The following is a 19,219-nucleotide window of genomic DNA, read 5'->3' on the forward strand; positions in this document are numbered from 1 at the left end:
CACACACTGGTAGAAAAATGGCCTTCCGTCCAGCCCCATTGAAAGTATAGAGATGGTAAACCTAGAGGGGGGGGGGTGAATAGGTTTCTACAAATTTTAATTCTTTCTTTGCAATATTAGGCTTTGCGGAATATAAAGATGAGCCTAATGCAAACTAGGTGAAGCAACCTATATGAAGATACAACTATCTCGAGCACGAATGCTCTCTCAGGCAGTTTAAATCACAAGTAAGGAGTTCGGTTAGAGATAACCGATAGCACGCGGAGACGAGGATGTATTCCCGTGTTCCCTTGCTTTGCAACAAGGTACGTCACGTTTGGAGGGGTGGAGGTCCCACGAAGGATTCCCCATGCCACGAAGGCTCACCCTATTCTCCGGAGCCTATCCCACGAAGGAATAGCTCACTCACTTGTGGTAGACTTTGAGGTAGCCTCCAAACCTTCACAATCTTGCCCGGAGCAAATCCACAGCCCGGATGCTTCCGGACTCCTCTTGCCCACCTAGAGTTTCCAAGGAACCCTAGGAAGCAAGCTTCTCGATGAATACAAGGGGGAATGAGATTTGGCTTGGTAGAGCAGTAGATCGGGTCCTCCTCTAGTGATTCCCCAGAGGGATTTGAGTTTGGGTGGAGGAGGAGGGAGATCGGAGGCTTTTGGTGTTTCTAACAATGGAGTAAGAGAGAGAGAGCTCAAGAACAGCTTGTAGTATGTTGCCTAACCCTTCCAAGGTAGAAGAAGGGGTATTTATAGTGTTCTTCAAAATCTGGCCGTTGCCACTTGCCACCTCAGCATTTTTCCTCGACAAACCCGGTTGACCGGGCCACAGACCGGACAGCCCGGTCGTGAGGCCGGTCAGACCGGATCAGTGACCGGAGCTCCTTTGCGTCGTCCTGACGCTTCTCCGGTTGGTGGCCGGTTGCCGCCCGGTTGCCGCCCGGTCGACCGGACGGAGTACCGGACCCGCCGGTCAGGAGCCCGGTTGACCGGGCGCAAACCGGATCTGCTGGCTCCTCCTTTGGAGCCCGGTTGCCGCCCGGTTGACCGGCCAGCACGCCGGACTGGCCGGTTGCTGGCCCGGTTGGACCGGGCTGGTGACCGGATTTCTCCTGTAACCCCTTTTTGATTGTTGTTGAAATGGGGGGTCTCCTTTAGCCTTCTTGTTCCTTTGATACACCATTTACGCCTCATTGCCTAATACCTGAGATTATCCTTATAAACATATTAGGCCAAATACTTTAGCACGGTGTCATCGTTACCAAAATAATGGATAAGGGTGAAATACCCTTACAATCTCCCCCTTTTTGGTATACGATGACAAACCGAGCTAGAGTCACAAATAGATATTATGATAAGCTCTAAACCTTGATTCCATATAAGATATTACGAAAGCTCCCCCATAATGTGTGCACTTGGAGAATTTGCGTTTGAATGCAAAGTGCACCATTTGTGAAACATGAGAAGCTCCCCCAATATCTTTAGGAAACAAGCATGGTATGGAGATGTGCATATCAAGATATATAAACATAGCACACATAATCATCCTAACATAGAGTAGCACACATAATAGTCATCCATACACATCCATACATGAATTATTGGAAATAGCAAATGGTTCTTGAAAAACTCAAAGTAAACAAGCACAAGCCATATAAAATCCAAATAAAGCAACTCCCATGGCTTATGGCAATCAAAGAACCCCGTGGTCCTAGACTCTACTCTCTTCTCCCCCTTTGGCATCGGAAAACCAAAAAGGCGAAGAAAAGAGGAGAGATGCTATCGCACCCATCAGTAGTGACCAAACCCAAGCGAGGAGGAGCTCTCGCGTGCATCATCATCACCCGCATCATCATCACCCGCATTATCATCACCCGCATTATCATCAGCATCATCAGCAGTAGGAGTGGGAGCACGAGCAGTCCTAGTAGGAAGAGCACCATGAGCGTACACGGAGAAGTCAAAGTTCTGGAGCATCTCATCGGTAAGAAGAGGCATCTCCCACTGAGGTGCTACCACAGGCTCCATCTCAGGTCCAGGAGGAGGAACAGGGTGGTTCCTTGAGGCCATGAATTCATTCTGGCGCCTCTGTGTCTCCTGGGTCATAGAAAGGGTCTGATGTGCAACATCATTGCTGTTCTTGCACATTTGGAACATGCATGTGAAGAATCGAGCGGCCCCATGCTGGGAGCGCCGAGAGTGACTGGAGCTAGCATCATGATCATGGTGTGCCTTGGAACGGCGCTCAGTGGTGGGCATCATGGAGGGAACGTCTGGACGAGTGGCCTCCTGAATGGGGAACCTGAATGGGTCCATGATGACTCTTTCACCAATAACGTTCCGAGGAGCGGGAACAATGTAGTTGATGAGCCGTTGAACATACTGGGCGTAGTTGGGAGTCATGCGGTCCATAATTGCTCTCTTCAGTTCACAGTAGATAAGATCACAGCCATCAATCTTCCTTACCCTGTCAGGATGACAATAGTACATCAAGTTGAGGTGATAGTTCCAGACTTCACTGTGGTCGCCAGACTTGCTGATGAGGTTCTCGCGGAACAGCTTGGCAAGTACCAGATAGGAGTAGTACATCCCAGAGATAGTGGGAGGTCCAGGCGAAGGGTTCGCAGGATAGCAGAAAGAGATGTCACCCCTAGTAAGCCTGGACCGTGAATGAATCATGTACCCTGGATTACTGTCATCACCACAACCCATGGCTGCACGGAACTGAGAGTAGGAGCATGAGTACTTCGTCTTGCCGGTCATCCAGGTGAGGGTGCGGTCCTCATCATCATGGAAGAAGACTGTGCAGTGAAACTGACGGACAAGGAGGGGACAAAAGGTAGGATCATCTTGGGTATCATCAGGCTTGAGGCACACAAGGTCATACAATCCCAGATTCTTCAAGGTTTGAACCACAAAACGGTACTTTGTGGCTTCATGCAAGACAAGCTCGTCAGGATTGATGGCCTTGGGTGATACAATATTACCATGCTTCATATACTCACGAGAATCATAGAAACCCTCCCAGAGGGCTGCTTGTGTGTTGGTCCAGAAGGCCTTGTCCGCACGAGTGCAAGTTGGCTTCTCAAAACGATACAGATTCACTGTCCTCCATTCCTGCCACTCAAGACGGTTTGCAGCCCCAACATTGATGGTTGGCACTACCTCATCATCCTCTTGGGCAACATGCTTATCCTTGTGCTTGGTAGCAACAGACTTGGTTCTACCCCGAGCTGAGCTGCCAATGTCAGTACCTTGATGAGCTTGAGGGGGTGCACGACTACTAGAACGGCGGGGAGGATCAGCCGTCCTTCCTCGCTTGGCAACACTGCCACGTGGTGGCTCACCATTCCAACTATCTGTGAATGAGAAAATAGAGCAAGGATAGCAGTGGGGTAAGTGTACATGTCATCAGTAAGAGAGAAACCAAAAGAGCATAGCATATATCCAAGTGTAGTGATGAAATTGTGCGAAAACTGGGCAACCCGGCGCACAGGCCGGTCCAACCGGGCAGCAGACCGGACAGGCCGGTTTGCGCCCGGTTGACCGGGCCATGCGCCGGGCCGGCCGGTTGAGCGGCCGGTCGACCGGGCGTGTGACCGAGTCTGTCGAGTTGTGATGTTGTGCCCAGATTTTCTACCACAAAACCATGCAAAAGCTCATAAACTTGAATATAGACTATAGCAATATAGTGGAGAAGTGCATTTTGATGTGAGACACTCTAAAGGCATGAGGACTTTACAAACCCTAACCCTAACCCTAAGTTTTCTCAACTTTCCTCAACATGTGGCAATGGGAGAGGGAAAGCAAGAAGGAGAGGGAATAGAAGGGAGATTTACCCGATGACATTGTCCTTGGTGCCCAAGTGAGCAAGAAGAACACGTGAAGAGGGCTTGAGGGCCAAATCCCCAAGATCTCCCAAACGAACTCGAGAAGGACCAAATCCTTCGGTGAAGAAGCTTGAGAGACCCCGATCTACGGTTGGGTGAAGTTTGGGGAGGAACTAGCGGTGGGAAGGACCTAGGCTGTGGTGGAGATGGTCAGGGCGCCGGCCATGGAGGTTGGAGGTTGGGGAACAATGGGGAAGATGACCCCAAGGGGTATCCCTTCCCCAATATATAGGAGGCTGCGCGACCGGTCAGGAGTCCGGTCAGACCGGGCTGGTGACCGGCTGACCCGGCCCAGACCCCGGTTGCCGCCCGGTCAACCGGACCATCCGGTCAGGGACCCGGTCCAACCGGGCCAGGGACCGGCCAGCCCAGAATTGTCTAATTTTGCCTCGTTTTTGCCCCTATGCTTTGTGTAAATGTGTGTGAGTGCTCAAATGATGACATGTACATATAGATAGATAGATGATGATGAGATGAGCATAGACATGGGGTTGGAAACACAAAGTTCTCTAGGCATACCCATTGGAGAGAAAATCGAAACAAGATGTGAATAGCAACAATGGGCATGATTCGAAGTGTATATCAAGAATCATAAGTCATTTTGGAAATGATGCTCGCAATGAGATCATTGGGCCTTATATAGTCAAATCAATTTGTAATGAAGGCTCAATGAGGGGCGGGGGATTACTCCCCCTATGTGAAAGCGCAAATGTCATGTGACCGCAAAGAGACATGCTTGGGTCCATATAATGACATTGGGTCTATTTATGTTGCACACATAGGTATGCATCATACCAAGACATGGTAAGATGACTATCCCCATATGTGCTATGCCTCTAAGCTAGATAGCAAGATAAATGCAAGAATATAGTGCAAGAACTTAATCAATCCAAGTTTTTAGGATCAAGAATACCAAGTTCTCCTCTCAAGTTAACAAAGCGGGCTTCATCCAAAGGCTTAGTGAAAATATCCGCCAATTGGTAGGTTGTTCCCACATGAGTGAGATCAATATCCTTATTGGCAACATGATCACGTAGGAAGTGATGGCGAATGTCAATATGTTTGGTGCGACAATGTTGAACCGGGTTATTGGGGATCTTTATTGCACTTTCATTGTCACAAAGAAGAGGCACCGTACCAAGAGACACACCATAGTCTTTCAAGGTTTGCTTCATCCATAACAATTGAGTGCAACAAGATGCCGCGGATATGTATTCGGCTTCGGCGGTGGATAGGGCGGTGGAGTTTTGTTTCTTGGATGACCAACTCACCAATGACCGGCCAATAAATTGGCAAGCCCCGGAGGTAGACTTCCGATCAACCTTATCACCGGCCCAATCGGAATCCGAATAGCCAATGAGTTCAAAGGTTGACCCCTTTGGATACCATAGCCCGAGAGTAGGAGTGAGAACAAGGTATCTTAGTATCCGTTTGACCGCCACTAAATGGCTCTCCTTGGGAGCGGATTGAAAACGAGCACACATCCCTACACTTAGCATGATATCCGGCCTAGAGGCACAAAGGTAGAGCAAGGATCCTATCATGGAGCGGTATACCTTTATGTCCACATCCTTCTCACCGTCACATGAACCAAGTTGCCCCTTTACGGGCATGGGTGTCTTCATTGGACTCGCATTGGTCATGTTGAATTTCTTGAGCATGTCCCTCACATACTTTTCTTGAGAGATGAAGGTTCCTTTTGCAAGTTGCCTCACTTGGAAGCCTAGAAAGAACTTCAACTCTCCCATCATGGACATCTCAAATTTCCTAGTCATCAATAGCTCAAAAGCTTTGTTATGATTGGGGTTAGTTCCACCAAAGATAATATCATCAACATATATTTGACATATAAAGAGGCCACCCCCTTTAACCCGCTTGGTGAAAAGGGTGGAATCGACCGTACCCATGCAAAACCCATCATGTAGTAAGAAATCCCTAAGGAACTCATACCAAGCACGTGGAGCTTGCTTGAGACCGTAGAGTGCCTTATGGAGTAAATACACGTGGTTGGGTCGGCATGGGTCTTCGAAACCCGGGGGTTGAGCCACATATGCGGTTTCTTTTAGGGGACCATTCAAAAATGCACTTTTCACATCCATTTGATATAATTTGAAATTATGGAAAGATGCAAATGCAAGCAAAAGACGAATAGCTTCAAGACGGGCTACCGGCGCAAAGGTATCCTCAAAATCCATACCTTCTATTTGGGCAAACCCTTGCGCCACTAACCTTGCTTTGTTTCGTATGACAATGCCATTCTCATCTTGCTTGTTCTTGAATACCCATTTGGTCCCAATGACATTGATGCGATGATCCTTGGGTCTCTCAACTAGAGACCATACTTCATTACGAGTGAAACACTCCAATTCTTCTTGCATGGCAATTACCCAATCCGGATCAACCAAGGCTTCATGTACCTTAAGTGGTTCAAAACGAGACACAAAAGCATGATGTTGACAATAAGTGATAAGTAATGCATGGTGTCTACGAGTTACCACTCCTCTTGAGATGCTACCAAGGACTTGATCCACTTTCATGTCACTTGCCCTTGTAGCGGCCTTGATCTTCCGAACGGTTCCTTCATGATCAATGAATTCATATCTTGCTAGTACTTGATCATGAGGGACCACTTGAGCTTGATCATGAGTTGAGGATGTTTCTTGATCGTCATCATGATCTTGCTCCGTGGAATGAGGATCTTCTTCTTGTTCTTCGGATTTTGACTCATCTTGAGTAGAGGATGGTTCTTGAGTTGCACTTGATGGTTCGGCTTGAGTTGAGCTAGGCTCCACTTGTGGCGTGCTTGAAACATCTACTTCATCATCTTGATCATCATTATGAACCTCCATGGGCCGGATGTGTCCAATGCCCATATGCTTGATGGCACTAGATGGATCATCATCATTACCTGCAACACATGGAACAACTTGCTCCACTTGGGAGCCATTATCCTCCAAGAACACCACGTCACAAGATACTTCAATAGTCCCGGTGGACCGGTTGTAGTATCTATAGGCGTGAGAGTTCTCCGCATATTGATACGTCTCCGACGTATCGATAATTTCTTGTGTTCCATGCCACATTATTGATGTTATCTACATGTTTTATGCACACTTTATGTCATATTCGTGCATTTTCTGGAACTAACCTATTAACAAGATGCCGAAGTGCCGATTCTTTGTTTTCTGCTGTTTTTGGTTTCAGAAATCCTAGTAACGAAATATTCTCGGAATTGGACGAAATCAACGCCCAGGGTCCTATTTTGCCACGAAGCTTCCAGAAGACCGAAGAGGAGACGAAGTGGGGCCACGAGGTGGCCAAACTACAGGGCGGCGCGGCCCAAGCCCTGGCCGCGCCGGCCTGTAGTGTGGGCCCCTCGTGCCGCCTCTTGACCTGCCCTTCCGCCTACTTAAAGCCTCCGTCGCGAAACCCCCAGTACCGAGAGCCACGATACGGAAAACCTTCCAGAGACGCCGCCGCCGCCAATCCCATCTCGGGGGATTCAGGAGATCGCCTCCGGCACCCTGCCGGAGAGGGGAATCATCTCCCGGAGGACTCTACGCCGCCATGGTCGCCTCCGGAGTGATGAGTGAGTAGTCTACCCCTGGACTATGGGTCCATAGCAGTAGCTAGATGGTTGTCTTCTCCCCATTGTGCTTAATTGTCGGGTCTTGTGAGCTGCCGAACATGATCAAGATCATCTATCTGTAATTCTATATGTTGCGTTTGTTGGGATCCGATGAATAGAGAATACTATGTTATGTTGATTATCAATTTATGTCTATGTGTTGTTTATGATCTTGCATGCTCTCCGTTACTAGTAGATGCTCTGGCCAAGTAGATGCTTGTAACTCCAAGAGGGAGTATTTATGCTCGATAGTGGGTTCATGTCTCCGTGAATGCAGGGAAGTGACAAATCTCTAAGATTATGGATGTGCTGTTGCCACTAGGGATAAAACATTGGTGCTATGTTCGAGGACGTAGTTACTGATTACATTACGCGCAATACTTAATGCAATTGTCTGTTGTTAGCAACTTAATACTGGAGGGGGTTCGGATGATAACCTGCAGGTGGACTTTTTAGGCATAGATGCATGCTGGATAGCGGTCTATGTACTTTGTCGTAATGCCCAATTAAATCTCACAATACTCATCATAATATGTATGTGCATGGTCATGCCCTCTTTATTTGTCAATTGCCCAACTGTAATTTGTTCACCCAACATGCTGTTTATCTTATGGGAGAGACACCTCTAGTGAACTGTGGACCCCGGTCCAATTCTCTATACTGAAATACAATCTACTGCAATACTGTTTTACTGTTTTCTGCAAACAATCATCTTCCACACAATACGGTTAATCCTTTGTTACAGCAAGCCGGTGAGATTGACAACCTCACTGTTTCGTTGGGGCAAAGTACTTGGTTTGTGTTGTGCAGGTTCCACGTTGGCGCCGGAATCTCTGGTGTTGCGCCGCACTACATCCCGCCGCCATCAACCTTCAACGTGCTTCTTGGCTCCTACTGGTTCGATAAACCTTGGTTTCATACTGAGGGAAAACTTGCCGCTGTACGCATCACACCTTCCTCTTGGGGTTCCCAACGGACGCGTGCTGTACGCGTATCAAGCTCTTTTTCTGGCGCCGTTGTCGGGGAGATCAAGACACGCTGCAAGGGGAGTCTCCACTTCCCAATCTCTTTACTTTGTTTTTGTCTTGCTTTATTTTATTTACTACTTTGTTTGCTGCACTAAATCAAAATACAAAAAAATTAGTTGCTAGTTTTACTTTATTTGCTATCTCGTTTGCTATATCAAAAACACAAAAAAATTAGTTACTTGCATTTACTTTATCTAGTTTGCTTTATTTACTCCTGCTAAAATGGCCACTCCTGAAAATACTAAGTTGTGTGACTTCACAACCACAAATAATAATGATTTCTTATGCACACCTATTGCTCCACCTGCTACTACAGCAGAATTCTTTGAAATTAAACCTGCGTTACTAAATCTTGTTATGCGAGAGCAATTTTCTGGTGTTAGTTCTGATGATGTTGCTGCCCATCTTAATAATTTTGTTGAACTATGTGAAATGCAAAAATATAAAGATGTAGATGGTGACATTATAAAATTAAAATTGTTCCCTTTCTCATTAAGAGGAAGAGCTAAAGATTGGTTGCTATCTCTGCCTAAGAATAGTATTGATTCCTGGACTAAATGCAAGGATGCTTTTATTGGTAGATATTATCCCCCTGCTAAAATTATATCTTTGAGGAGTAGCATAATGAATTTTAAACAATTAGATACTGAGCATGTTGCACAAGCATGGGAAAGAATGAAATCTTTGGTTAAAAATTGCCCAACCCATGGACTGACTACTTGGATGATCATCCAAACCTTCTATGCAGGACTAAATTTTTCTTCGCGGAATTTATTGGATTCAGCTACTGGAGGTACCTTTATGTCCATCACTCTTGGTGAAGCAACAAAGCTTCTTGATAATATGATGATCAACTACTCTGAATGGCACACGGAAAGAGCTCCACAAGGTAAGAAGGTAAATTCTGTCGAAGAAACCTCTTCCTTGAGTGATAAGATTGATGCTATTATGTCTATGCTTGTGAATGATAGGACAAATGTTGATCCTAATAATGTTCCGTTAGCTTCATTGGTTGCACAAGAAAAACATGTTGATGTGAACTTCATTAAAAATAATAATTTCAACAACAATGCTTACCGGAACAATTCTAGTAACAACTATAGGCCATATCCTTATAATAATGGCAACGGCTATGGTAATTCTTATGGGAATTCTTACAACAATAATAGGAATTGACCCCCTGGACTTGAAGCCATGCTTAAAGAATTTATTAGTACACAAACTGCTTTTAACAAATCTGTTGAAGAAAAGCTTGGGAAAATTGATATACTTGCTTCTAAAGTCGATAGTCTTGCTGCTGATGTTGATCTTTTGAAATCGAAAGTTATGCCTAATAGGGATATTGAAAATAAAATTGTTACTACAGCAAATAACATCCAAGTTAGAATTAATGAGAATATAAGATTAATGGCTGAACTGCGTGCTAGGTGGGATAGAGAAGAAAATAAAAAACTAGCTAAAGAGAAGAATGTAGCTAAAGTTTGGACTATTACCACGACTAGTAATGCTAATGCTACACATGTTGCTGCACCTCCTACTATTAATAATAAAAGAATTGGTGTTAGCAATGTTTCCACTTCTAATGCAAAGCGCGAGAAACTGCCTGAAATTGCTAAAACCGCTTTAAACTGCACTCGTGATAAAACTGCTGAAATTTTTTCCAATATTGGGGATGATGATCCCATTGCTTTAGATTATAATGGTTTGAATTTTGATGATTGCCACATCTCTGAAGTTATAAAGTTCTTGCAAAAACTCGCTAAAAGTCCTAATGCTAGTGCTATAAATTTGGCTTTCACGCAACATATTACAAATGCTCTCATAAAAGCTAGAGAAGAGAAACTAGAGCGTGATGCCTCTATTCCTAGAAAGCTAGAGGATGGTTGGGAGCCCATCATTAAGATGAAGGTTAAAGATTTTGATTGTAATGCCTTATGTTATCTTGGTGCAAGTATTTCTGTTATGCCTAAGAAAATCTATAATATGCTTGACTTGCCACCGCTGAAAAATTGTTATTTGGATGTTAATCTTGCTGATCATTCTACAAAGAAACCTTTGGGGAAAGTTGATAATGTTCGCATTACCGTTAACAATAACCTTGTCCCCGTTGATTTTGTTGTCTTGGATATTGAATGCAATGCATCTTGTCCCATTATATTGGGAAGACCTTTTCTTCGAACTGTTGGTGCTATCATTGATATGAAGGAAGGTAATATAAAATATCAATTTCCTCTCAAAAAAGGTATGGAACACTTCCCTAGAAAGAGAATGAAGTTACCTTTTGATTCTATTATTAGAACAAATTATGATGTTGACACTTCGTCTCTTGATAATACTTGATACACACTTTCTGCGCCTAGCTGAAAGGCGTTAAAGAAAAGCGCTTATGGGAGACAACCCATGGTTTTTACTACAGTACTTTGTTTTTACTTTGTGTCTTGGAAGTTGTTTACTACTGTAGCAACCTCTCCTTATCTTAGTTTAGTGTTTTGTTGTGCCAAGTAAAGTCGTTGATAGTAAAGTTCATACTAGATTTGGATTACTGCACAGAAACAGATTTCTTTGCTGTCACGAATCTGGGCTGTTTTCTCTGTAGGTAACTCAGAAAATTATGCCAATTTACGTGAGTGATCCTCAGATATGTACGCAACTTTCATTCAATTTGAGCATTTTCATTTTAGCAAGTCTGGTGCCTCGATAAAATTCGTCAATACGAACTGTTCTGTTTTGACAGATTCTGCCTTTTATTTCGCATTGCCTCTTTTGCTATGTTGGATGAATTTCTTTGATCCATTAATGTCCAGTAGCTTTATGCAATGTCCAGAAGTGTTAAGAATGATTATGTCACCTCTGAACATGTTAATTTTTATTGTCCACTAACCCTCTAATGAGTTGTTCTAAGTTTGGTGTGGAGGAAGTTTTCAAGGATCAAGAGAGGAGTATGATGCAATATGATCAAGGATGAGTGAAAGCTCTAAGCTTGGGGATGCCCCGGTGGTTCACCCCTGCATATTCTAAGAAGACTCAAGTGTCTAAGCTTGGGGATGCCCAAGGCATCCCCTTCTTCATCGACAACATTATCAGGTTCCTCCCCTGAAACTATATTTTTATTCCATCACATCTTATGTGCTTTTCTTGGAGCGTCGGTTTGTTTTTGTTTTGTTTGAATAAAATGGATCCTAGCATTCACTTTGTGGGAGAGAGACACGCTCCGCTGTAGCATATGGACAAGTATGTCCTTAGGCTCTACTCATATTATTCATGGCGAAGTTTCTTCTTCGTTAAATTGTTACATGGTTGGAATTGGAAAATGATACATGTAGTAATTGCTAAAATGTCTTGGATAATGTGATACTTGGCAATTGTTGTGCTCATGTTTAAGCTCTTGCATCATATACTTTGCACCCATTAATGAAGAAATACATAGAGCATGCTAAAATTTGGTTTGCATATTTGGTCTCTCTAAGGTCTAGATAATTTCTAGTATTGAGTTTGAACAACAAGGAAGACTGTGTAGAGTCTTATAATGTTTACAATATGTCTTTTATGTGAGTTTTGCTGCACCGGTTCATCCTTGTGTTTGTTTCAAATAGCCTTGCTAGCCTAAACCTTGTATCGAGAGGGATTACTTCTCATGCATCCAAAATCTTTGAGCCAACCACTATGCCATTTGTGTCCACCATACCTACCTACTACATGGTATTTCTCCGCCATTCCAAAGTAAATTGCTTGAGTGCTACCTTTAAAAATTCCATCATTCACCTTTGCAATATATAGCTCATGGGACAAATAGCTTAAAAACTATTGTGGTATTGAATATGTACTTATGCACTTTATCTCTTATTAAGTTGCTTGTTGTGCGATAACCATGTTTCTGGGGACGCCATCAACTATTCTTTGTTGAATTTCATGTGAGTTGCTATGCATGTTCATCTTGTCTGAAGTAAGACATCTACCACCTTATGGTTAAGCATGCATATTGTTAGAGAAGAACATTGGGCCGCTAACTAAAGCCATGATCCATGGTGGAAGTTTCAGTTTTGGACATATATCCTCAATCTCATATGAGAAAAATAATTGTTGTTACATGCTTATGCATAAAAGAGGAGTCCATTATCTATTGTCTATGTTGTCCCGGTATGGATGTCTAAGTTGAGAATAATCAATAGCGAGAAATCCGATGCGAGCTTTCTCCTTAGACCTTTGTACAGGCGGCATAGAGGTACCCCTTTGTGACACTTGGTTAAAACATGTGCATTGCGATGATCCGGTAGTCCAAGCTAATTAGGACAAGGTGCGGGCACTATTAGTATACTATGCATGAGGCTTGCAACTTGTAAGATATAATTTACATGATACATATGCTTTATTACTACCGTTGACAAAATTGTTTCATGTTTTCAAAATCAAAGCTCTAGCACAAATATAGCAATCGATGCTTTTCCTCTATGGAGGACCATTCTTTTACTTTTATTGTTGAGTCAGTTCACCTATTTCTCTCCACCTCAAGAAGCAAACACTTGTGTGAACTGTGCATTGATTCCTACATACTTGCATATTGCACTTATTATATTACTCTATGTTGACAATATCCATGAGATATACATGTTACAAGTTGAAAGCAACCGCTGAAACTTAATCTTCCTTTGTGTTGCTTCAATGCCTTTACTTTGATTTATTGCTTTATGAGTTAACTCTTATGCAAGACTTATTGATGCTTGTCTTGAAGTACTATTCATGAAAAGTCTTTGCTATATGATTCACTTGTTTACTCATGTCATATACATTGTTTTGATCGCTGCATTCACTACATATGCTTTACAAATAGTATGATCAAGGTTATGATGGCATGTCACTCCAGAAATTATCTTTGTTATCGTTTTACCTGCTCGGGACGAGCAGAACTAAGCTTGGGGATGCTGATACGTCTCCGACGTATCGATAATTTCTTGTGTTCCATGCCACATTATTGATGTTATCTACATGTTTTATGCACACTTTATGTCATATTCGTGCATTTTCTGGAACTAACCTATTAACAAGATGCCGAAGTGCCGATTCTTGTTTTCTGCTGTTTTTGGTTTCAGAAATCCTAGTAACGAAATATTCTCGGAATTGGACGAAATCAACGCCCAGGGTCCTATTTTGCCACGAAGCTTCCAGAAGACCGAAGAGGAGACGAAGTGGGGCCACGAGGTGGCCAAACTACAGGGCGGCGCGGCCCAAGCCCTGGCCGCGCCGGCCTGTAGTGTGGGCCCCTCGTGCCGCCTCTTGACCTGCCCTTCCGCCTACTTAAAGCCTCCGTCGCGAAACCCCCAGTACCGAGAGCCACGATACGGAAAACCTTCCAGAGACGCCGCCGCCGCGAATCCCATCTCGAGGGATTCAGGAGATCGCCTCCGGCACCCTGCCGGAGAGGGGAATCATCTCCCGGAGGACTCTACGCCGCCATGGTCGCCTCCGGAGTGATGAGTGAGTAGTCTACCCCTGGACTATGGGTCCATAGCAGTAGCTAGATGGTTGTCTTCTCCCCATTGTGCTTAATTGTCGGGTCTTGTGAGCTGCCGAACATGATCAAGATCATCTATCTGTAATTCTATATGTTGCGTTTGTTGGGATCCGATGAATAGAGAATACTATGTTATGTTGATTATCAATTTATGTCTATATGTTGTTTATGATCTTGCATGCTCTCCGTTACTAGTAGATGCTCTGGCCAAGTAGATGCTTGTAACTCCAAGAGGGAGTATTTATGCTCGATAGTGGGTTCATGTCTCCGTGAATCTGGGGAAGTGACAGAAATCTCTAAGATTATGGATGTGCTGTTGCCACTAGGGATAAAACATTGGTGCTATGTTCGAGGACGTAGTTACTGATTACATTACGCGCAATACTTAATGCAATTGTCTGTTGTTAGCAACTTAATACTGGAGGGGGTTCGGATGATAACCTGAAGGTGGACTTTTTAGGCATAGATGTATGCTGGATAGCGGTCTATGTACTTTGTCGTAATGCCCAATTAAATCTCACAATACTCATCATAATATGTATGTGCATGGTCATGCCCTCTTTATTTGTCAATTGCCCAACTGTAATTTGTTCACCCAACATGCTGTTTATCTTATGGGAGAGACACCTCTAGTGAACTGTGGACCCCGGTCCAATTCTCTATACTGAAATACAATCTACTGCAATACTGTTTTACTGTTTTCTGCAAACAATCATCTTCCACACAATACGGTTAATCCTTTGTTACAGCAAGCCGGTGAGATTGACAACCTCACTGTTTCATTGGGGCAAAGTACTTGGTTTGTGTTGTGCAGGTTCCACGTTGGCGCCGGAATCTCTGGTGTTGCGCCGCACTACATCCCGCCGCCATCAACCTTCAACGTGCTTCTTGGCTCCTACTGGTTCGATAAACCTTGGTTTCATACTGAGGGAAAACTTGCCGCTGTACGCATCACACCTTCCTCTTGGGGTTCCCAACGGACGCGTGCTGTACGCGTATCACATATCCAACAAATATACCCTCTATGGTTCTAGTTTCAAATTTACCGAGCTTTCCTTTGTTGTTTTTAACAAGGCATTTGCATCCAAAAACATGAATGTACATGACGTTAGGCTTGTTACCGGTAAGGAGCTCGTATGGGGTTTTGTTGTGGAGGGGACGGAGGAAGAGCCGGTTGGAGTAGTGGACGGCCGTAGAGATGGCTTCTCCCCAAAAGTTGTGGGGTGAGTTGAATTCACTCAACATGGTTCTTGCCATCTCAATGATAGTCCGGTTCTTCCTTTCAACAACACCGTTTTGTTGAGGGGTGTATGGAGCCGAAAACTCATGCTTGATGCCCTCATCATCAACAAACTATTGCATAGTATAGTTCTTGTACTCGGTGCCATTGTCGGTCCTAATTGCCTTGATCTCGGATTCATACATACGTTGAGCTTTCTTGGCGAAGGTGATGAACTCTCTATGGGTCTCGTCCTTAGACTTAAGGAGAAAGGCCCAAGAGTATCTTGAGTAATCATCAACAATGACAAGTCCATACTTGCTCCCACCAAGAGTATCATAATGTGATGGCCCAAAGAGATCCAAATGAAGGAGCTCCAAAAGCCTAGATGTGGTAACAATACTCTTGATGGGATGCTTCTTCTTGAGTTGCTTTCCGGCTACACATGCACTACAAACACGATCTTTCTCAAAATAAACGCCGGTTAGTCCCACAATATGCTCACCCTTTAGGAGTTGTTTAAGATTTCTCACGTTAACATGACCAAGGCGGCGATGCCACAACCAACCTTCGTCATGCTTGGCCGCCATTAGACATGTGGAGAAGGAGGGGCTCTCTTTCGAGAGGTCAACCACGTAAAGGTTGTTCTCCACATATCCAACAAGGACCAATTTGAGATTGTCACTCCTAAATACTTGCACATAATATTTAGTGAAATATGAATTGTAACCGACATCGGCAAGATGATATATAGAAAGTAAGTTATAGCCAAGGTGTTCAACAAGCATAACCGTCTCAAGGCACAAGTCCTTAGAGATTGCTACCTTGCCATACCCAAGTACCTTTCCCTTTGAGTTGTCACCAAAGGTAATGCTTGACTTCTTGTTGATATCTTCAATGAATTGATCAAGCACACCTTTTCCTCCAGTCATATGATTGGTGCATCCACTATCAAACACCCATTTTGGACCACCGGAGGAATACCCCTACAAAATCAAGTAGAGGATTTAGGAACCCATCGATTAATGGGTTCCTTTGCAATGGCAACAATATCTTTTGGTACCCAAATTGAGTACTCTCTATAAACATAGCCATTAGGAGGGCCAACATAGTTAGCATAAACATCACCATAATAATCAACAAATAATGCATAGTGATCATTTGGCCCCGTGCGGTCACCACTAGTGGCTTTGCCCTTTGAGGCTTTGCCATTGTTAGTGACCTTCTTGTTCTTATCTTGAGCGGGTTTCTCCTTCTTGTAGTTGTTCTTCTTGCGGGACTTGGGAGCATATCCAAGTCCATACTTTTGATTGTTTGACCTTTGCTTACTCAAGAGGTCATCCAATCCCATCTTGTTCTTGGCGGTGGTGAACTTTGCAAGTTCCTTTGTTAGCCTAACATTTTCCTCAAGAATAGATGCTTGCTCACAAGAAGATTCATTAGGATGATAGTCAAGATCATATTTGGTCACCAAGGACTCAAGATATGCATTGGTCTCAACATGCAAAGAAAGTTCCTCTTGTAAACGAATATGTTCCTCAACAAGTTTAGCATGCTCACTAGTAAAGGAAATGGAGGAACAAGCAAGCTTTTCAACATCAATGGGATCCTTCATTGATCCAAGAGCCTTTTTGTAGGATTCTTGAAGTAGATCATGGTTCTCTCCAAGTTTCTTGAGCTCATCCTTGACAAGCTTGTTAGCTCTTTCAAGGTGGTCAAGATCCCTAGTGAGAGAAGCATGAGCAACTTCAAGCTCCTCCTTTGAGGCATTGAGCTCTTGGGTCAATAATTGAGCCCTATCAATAGTTTCTAGGTCCTTAACTTTATCAAGTTCATAAGTTTCAATTTGTTGCTTAAGGCCTTGAGATATGCACCTTTCGGTTTTTAGCTCTTGTCTTAGGAGATTGAATCTCCGTTCCTTCTCATTCAATTGATATTCTAATTCCTCAATGGACTCATCCTTTTCTTTGAGTGAGTCCATCAAGAAATCAAACTTGACAAGAGCTTCACCACGAAGGGTGCATCTAACATCATAGAGTTCCTTAAGCACAATTAATTCATCTTGATTTTCGTTCTCATCATCTAGAACACTAGATAGGGAAGGTGGAGGTTCCATTACCTTGGTTTCCCTTGCCATAAGGCAAGAGCCAATGGTTGTAGATGAGGTAGAGTCATCGGAGTCATCATCTTGAGTTATCCTTGCCATGAAGGAGGATCCAACATCATTCTCCGTGGAGTAATCCTTGGAGTAGTCATATGTAAAGAGTGACCCGGGCTTAGAGAAAGCCAAACCGGCCACCCCGGCCTCCTTCTCCTCATCTTCCTCTTCATCATCGGACAAATACTCGGCCCCAACAAAGGCTCTTCCCTTGTTCTTCTTGTATCGGTCATTGATTGGGTTTGGCTTCAATCTTGGCTTGACCCCTTTGATGAATCTTGGCTTGTCCACCCTTTTCTCATAAGGGCACTCATTTGCAAAGTGGCTATCTTCATCACAATTGTAGCAAGTTCTCTTCTTCTTCTTATCATTGAGGAGCATAGGGAACTTAGCCTTGTACTTCTTGGCAAAGAAAGCAAAGTCGGTAGCCATGTCACTAGTTGAGGTCATCTCTTCCTCTTCTTCAATCTCATAGTCTTCCTCTCCTCCATGATCGGCCCTAGCCTTGAGGGAAAGATTGCGTGGCGCTTCATGGTTGTGTGAGGCTTCATCAACACGGTTCATAGCCATGAGCCTCTTTCCCGCTTTGGCCATGTTTTCATTGGCGGCCACATAGGAGACTAGATCATCGGAGTTGAGGTCAGCACTCTTGGTCATGATTTGTAAGTTGAGTGCAAGATTGGTGTCTTCTTGTTTGACGGCAATCATAGCAATGACCTTGGACTTTATGAATTGTTCATTCATCTCGAAACCATCATTGTACTTCTCAACACCGAGTCCCTTGACCCTTACTCTAAGAGCACCAAGTCTTGCATAGGCATCGGCCATGGACTCTCCTTCTCGAATCATGAATTGATGAGCCTCTTGCTTTGCGGTCTCATAAAGAGCGGATTGGATCAAATCGGTTCCCTCTTGGAGTACTACGATTCGATCCCACAACTCTTTAGCGGACTCTATGTCATTGACTTGATCAAGGAGCTTGCGGTTGATGCCACTCCTAATCTTGTCACGGGCGGAGGCGTTGAGTTGATGGTTGTAGAATTCGGTGGAGGTCAACCGAATGGGATCTTGTGGCTCCCGGTATCCATGAACAATGATCTCCCACAACTCCACGCTGCAGCTGCGAATATGAGACTCCATAGAAGATTTCCAAAAAGGAAAGTGAGTTCCATCAAAATGGGGAACATTCCCACTATGGTTTATATGAGGCATGGGTGAAGTGTTTTTGGGATAGTCATGGTTGACTTCGCGATAGCTCTCTAGTGAGGCCGAAGCCGTACTAGGAGGCCCACTAGTCAATTTCTTAAGCATGGTAGACATTTCTGCCATTTGGCTTTGTAGCTCATCCTCCTTTTTCTTTTTCTCGGCATCATATGCCAAGAATCTAGATTTCATCTCTTTAACCGAAAGGTTAGAGTTTTCATCTAGACCCTCGAATAGTTTTTCCATCTCACTCTTAAGGCGGTGAAGCCCTTAATAAGAGTCCAGGCTCTGATACCAATTGAAAGTATAGAGATGGTAAACCTAGAGGGGGGGGTGAATAGGTTTCTACAAATTTTAATTCTTTCTTTGCAATATTAGGCTTTGCGGAATATAAAGATGAGCCTAATGCAAACTAGGTGAAGCAACCTATATGAAGATACAACTATCTCGAGCACGAAGGCTCTCTCAGGCAGTTTAAATCACAAGTAAGGAGTTCGGTTAGAGATAACCGATAGCACGCGGAGACGAGGATGTATTCCCGTGTTTCCTTGCTTTGCAACAAGGTACGTCACGTTTGGAGGGGTGGAGGTC

This window comes from Lolium perenne, chromosome 1 (genome assembly GCF_019359855.2).
Source record: "Lolium perenne isolate Kyuss_39 chromosome 1, Kyuss_2.0, whole genome shotgun sequence".
NCBI classification, from domain to species: domain Eukaryota; kingdom Viridiplantae; phylum Streptophyta; class Magnoliopsida; order Poales; family Poaceae; genus Lolium; species Lolium perenne.